Here is a 6000-nt window from a genome sequence, read left to right on the forward strand (position 1 = left end):
TAGAAGAAATGGAGTAGCACTCATAGTCAACAAAAGGGTGGGAAAAGCAGTACTGGGGTACAATCTCAAAAACGACAGAATGATCTCAGTGAGAATCCGAGGCAAACCATTCAACATCACAGTAATTCAAGTCTATGCCCCAACCACTGATGCCGAAGAAGCTGAGGTTCATCGGTTCTATGAAGACCTACAACACCTTCTAGAACTAACACCAAAAAACGATGTCCTCTTCATCATAGGGGATTGGAATGCTAAAGTAGGAAGTCAAGAAATCACTGGGATAACAGGCAAGCATGGCCTTGGTGTACAAAATGAAGCAGGACAAAGGCTAATCGAGTTTTGCCAAGAGAACACGCTGATCATAGCAAACACTCTTTTCCAACAGCACAAGAGGCAACTCTACACATGGACATCACCAAATGGTCAATATCGAAATCAGACTGATTATGTACTTTGCAGCCAAAGATGGAGAAGCTCTATACAGTCAGTAAAAACAAGACCTGGAGCTGACTGTGGCTCAGATCATGAGCTGCTTCTTGCAAAATTTCCAAAATTTCCAAAATCTGGTGCAGTTCAGATGTTTTTGACTACAGCTTCCATCACATTTAGCATTGGCCATACTGACTGGGGCTGATGAGAGGTGTAGTCCAGAACACCTGGAGGGCACCAGGTTGGAGAAAGTTGGGTTAGAGTGTCAGACTAGAGACCCAGGTTCAAATCCCCACTCAGCTATGAAGCTCACTGGAAACCATGAGCCAGTAACTATCTGTCAGCCTAGTACCTCACAGGGTTGTTGTGAGGATAAAATTGTGGGGGGAATGATGTACGCCTAGTTGAGCTCCTTGGAGAAAAGGGGGATAAAAATCTAATAAACTCAAAATTATATGTGAGCTGGAGGTTCAAGGGTTTTCATCATGGTATGAGAGAATTTCTCCCCATGCTGGTAGTCAGGAGAACTCTGTAACCTATGACACTGGTGTACTCCAGATGTACAAGGTCTGATCTCTTTACCACATACTTAAACCCTCCAGTGAAACAAAATGCACCATTCCCGATAACCAACTAGCTGATAAGAGACACAGACAAATGCAGCTATCCAGGTGATGAACCATTCAGAAAGGAGTTGAGTGGACTTTTCTTCAGCACTGGCCTGTCCTATGGGCACTTGCCATTTTTTCAAGCTAATGTACAACACAGTAGCCAAATATTGGTGGCCACTCACAAATAGCTTCCACTCCACACTACAAACCGCTCTGTCCAGGTCTGCAGTTTCATAGTTAAATAGAAGCCTAGCTGAGCCTTAAAACATCAAAACAGCCATTTTGAATGTGCAGGTGAAAGGAATATGCTACAAATGACAAAGGTTCATGGAATGAGGCTTAGAGCATTTAAAAGCTGATCTGCAAATAGCTTCACTCTCTGAAAGTGCATGTTCTTGCACACTGATAAGCAATTTCATGTAGCATGGTGTGGCAGATCAGGCAAATCTTCCATATTTGCATCATCTAACCCCTGCTGCCCAATTAGGGAATTCAGTATTCAAATGCCTCCAAGAGAATTCTGGAATTAAAAATGTGATTCCAAAGGCTAATGCAACACAGCTTGGCCTCCTGACCTGTGAGTAATAAAGGTGTCTAAACTCTGAGGTTTGCCAGATGAGAAACAACAATGCCAGGCCATCAAAGATTGATCATTGGCACCCTTTACTGATAAGAAAAGAATCTAGACCAAGAGGGTGCCATGTTAAATTTATAGCTAAGTCTTCTTCTTAGAATTGTAAAAAAGGGGTACTATAAAATAATTAGCTACATTATCAGGCCGGGTAGGCCATCAGATAAAGTAACCAGAAGGCTCATCCCAGATCATAAAAACAACAGATACGTAATAAGAAAACAAGCTCACAAGACAGGATGCTATCAAGGAAATACTTTGTGTCATAAACACACCTGTAACATGTCAAGGAAGACTAAAAAGTTGGTATGTTGTTATGGATGGTCATTTATCTTGATAAGAACCTTGAAAATTCCATTATCTTATTTAGACATATGAAGATTTAAGGTAGAAGTGCATCTTTAGAATTGTTAGATAAGTAACATAAATAGTAACAAATAGTTTGAACATACTCTATAGTGTCCAAAAAGTGTCCAAAAAGTATATAAAGGAGACTCAGAACATGTAACAGCAGAAGCTATGCACTTGGATCAGCTTCCCCAAAGTGTCACCTGTAGAATCAGCCTGGTAAGCTTGATATTGATGATCACTGAGAACTAGCAATTGTGCCTGACTCTGCTTAGAAGTCTTGTTTAAAATTTATTTATTTATTTATTTATTTATTATTAAATTTATTAATCGCCCATCTGGCTGGTCACCCAGCCACTCTGGGCGATGTACAACATACAGTAAAACAGTTTAATGTTTATGTTGAATGTTGAATAATGTTGAACATTATTCAACATTGAATAATGTTGAATGTTCCATGTGTTTGAGGTTATGCATGCACAAGCCTTTGTATTTAGTACCGTTATGCTGATACTTTTGTAGTAAAAAGACAAATCTTCACTCTGAGAGACAGTTTCTTAAGAATTAGAATTCTGTATCACCCATACTGAGAATAAAGTATTAACCTTGTTCTATGATAGTATTCTGTACGGATGGCAGAGAATTCCACCACGGATTCCAGTGAGGCTGGATTCTTTAGAATCCGGCCCCCTGGAATCCGTGGTGGAATGGCCTCCTGCCCCCACCCGCAGAATCTCCCCGGGACGGCACTTACCTGGGGCGGATGCAGCAGATTCGGCAGCGGCAGCAGTTCTGGGGCGGCAGAGGTGGCAGCTCCGGCAGCTGGTCTCCTGGCCAGCCGCAGCCGGGCTGCTGCCACCGCCATTGCCATCCTTGCAGCCATGATAGGCTACATAAGAATTTACGTAGCCTATCACGGCTACCCCCCCCCCAAAAAAAACCCAGCATACACAAATGGCGGTGGCTTCGGTGGCCGCCATTTGCGTTGCCTATTTTTCGCTGTTCTAGCCTACGTAAACATTACGTAGGCAGTTACAGCAAAAAAAGGGGGAATGCAAATAGCGTAGTGGGCGCTATTTGCATTCCTTTATTTTTCGCTGTTCTAGTCTACGTAAATATTTACGTGGCTAGAACGGCGAAAAATAAAGGAACGCAATTAGCGCCCACTACGCTATTTGCGGTTCCCTTTTTTTCACCGTAATTGCCTACGTAAATATTTACGTAAGATAAAACGGCGAAAAATAGGGAATGCAAATGGCGGCTACTGTAGCGGCCGCCATTTGCGTACACTGGGGGTTTGGAAGGGGGTTAGCTGTGATAGGCTACGTAAATTCTTACGTAGCCTATCACGGCTGCCTGGCTGGACGCAAATGGCTGCCGTAGTGGCTGCCATTTGTGTCCGCAGCAGCCCATCCGCGGCCGGAAATCCAGCTGCGGATGGCCCTGGCCAGCTGCTCTGCGGCCTGGCCACGGAGCGGAGCCAGCCATCGAGGATTCCAGAGGGGAGGACCAGATCGCCTCCCCCCCAATCGAGGATTCCGGGGGGAGGGACGGAGCACCTCCCCCCCACGAACACAATCTGCAAAAAGGTAAGTGACTTTCGTACATCCCTAGTATTCTGAAGTACTTTGGCCACATAATGAGAAGATAGAATACGCTGGAGAAGATGCTAATGCTAGGGAAAGTGGAAGGCAAAAGGAAGAGGGGCCGACCAAGGGCAAGATGGATGGATGATATTATGGAGGTGATGGGCTCGACCTTGGGGGAGCTGCGGGTGGCGACGGCTGACAGGAAGCTCTGACGTGGGCTGGTCCATGAAGCCATGAAGAGTCGGAAGTGACTGAATGAATAAACAACAATGATAGTATTTGGTTTGGGGAGAGATTTGAATATAGATTTGAATCAGGTAATCCAGAGCTGCCTATATACTGGTAACATATTTTGAAAGAACCTCTGAACCACAGAGGGCAGAAATCACAGTTGTTGTTTTTTTAACCCACCCAGCCATGATAGGCTACGTAAAGATTTACGTAGCCTATCACATCATGGTTTGGTTTTGTTTTTTAACAAGATTGGAAATGGTGGCAGCGGCAGCCGGTCGGAAGACCAGCCGCCGCAGCAGCAGCCGCCGCCGCCGCCACCCGGAAGGTCCGCCCCAGGTAAGTCTCGTCCCGGGGGGATCCGCGGGGGTCAGGGGTGTGGCAGGCTGTTCCGCCACGGAGTTCGGGGGGCCGAATGCACTGGCATTCGGCCTCACCGAGATCCATGGCGGAATTCTCTGCCATCCCTAATGACTTGCAGGTCACAGCGGCACACCCAGGGTTTAATGCTGCGGGACAGAGCACACTGCTGCGGAACCACTCCAGAGCCACATTTAAGACAAAACAACGGAGTAAAAGGACTTTCAAAAAATGTGCAATTTTGGGAGGGAGGCTGCAGGATGGTGGCAGATTGGTGACAGTGGCACCTGTCCCCAGTGACCTCAGTGCACTCTACTACCACATTAAATCAGCTGCGTAGATTGGCCCCCACCAGTTGCACAGGTATCCATCTCCAAGTTTGTCTTGCATTATATTTTGAAGATGCTCAACATCTGTGATGTTGACAGTGGCTGATTTTGCAGTGTTTTTGTTTGTTTACTCTTTTTCTCCATATATATTATGGTTGTTAGGATTTTCTAATGAATATTGATTAACTTTTGGTGAGCCGCTTTGCAGACTGCAAAGTGGGAACGCAACAGGCACTTTCTTAAATAATTTGGTTGCCAGTACTTCCAGCCGCCTGGAAGCTGGACTACACAACTGGGATTTCCCAGTTCGGTTACATGATCAGGCTCCTGTGCCTTGAATACTTATGAGGAAAGAAGAACATTGAAGGTCAGCCTCTCCTGTCCTAGTGATGCAGTGGTGAGACAAGAGTTAAATAAGAGTTCTGCACAGCTACAGGCACCAAGGTCCCATCATGCACAGCAATCCCAACTACACTCCACTTGCATTGAAAGGGCAATCTCTGATACAAACACATAGCACCATCCTGCCTTTCTATTGGCTGTCTTGGTCACAGCTGGTCATGAATTCCATTCCAGGTTCTGCCCTGAGCAGATTGGAAGCAGCATCTTCTGTTTAAAGCCTCAGGACCCTGCATGTGCTACTCTCCTGAAGGACACCCCATTGATTTTGTGTCTGGCACATGCCTGGACTCTCATTAAAAGCTGCTTGGTGGATGTTCTTTGGCATTGCTCATTCTCTTGGGCCAGGGCTTTACGACATGACACAGACATTTTGTACAGCATCCTTCCACCCCACCCCACCCCCCAATTGCTAGCAAAGGGAGGAAAAACAGGAGAAACAGATGAGGGACTTATCCTTACATGACCTTCACTCCAGCCTGGTGCCAAAAAAAAAATTCAGTCCTTCTACCAGTCAGGAGAGAAAATGGCTGCAGTAACAGCACAGAGGAACCATGCTATGACTAGGTCCCCTTGCTGTTGCAGTGCATGGTCCCACCCAGTGATCTGCATCCCTGCTCCCAGCAAAAGACAGGCATGAATCATAGGACTCAAAGGGATATGAGGTCCTCTGGCTTAGTTCCTGCACATCTTCGGAAGATCAGTCCACAACATCCAGGTGATAATGTGCCCTAAATTGAGAGCAGGAAGGAACAAGCAAAACATATCAGGGATGTCTCTGAAGGACAGGGATTTACTCAGTGGCAGCTAGTGACTCCAGTGGCAGAAGGGCGGTAATCCCATTCTGGGTTTTAGTTACAACCAGCCAAAGCTCTAAAGGCGCTATGCAAGGTGCTGAAGCCATTTTGGGAAATGGTTCAGCACCGTGGATAGCACCTTTAGAGCTTTGGCTGGTTGTAACTAAAACCCAGAATTGAATAACTGCCCCTCTGGAAGTGGAGTCACTGGCTGCCACTGGATTGACTTCAATTAAACACCTCCTCATTTCTGTCCTGGATGCAGTTTTGTTCTGC

This window comes from Heloderma suspectum, chromosome 2 (genome assembly GCF_057233095.1).
Source record: "Heloderma suspectum isolate Gila_16-S chromosome 2, 16-S_ref, whole genome shotgun sequence".
Lineage (NCBI taxonomy): Eukaryota > Metazoa > Chordata > Lepidosauria > Squamata > Helodermatidae > Heloderma > Heloderma suspectum.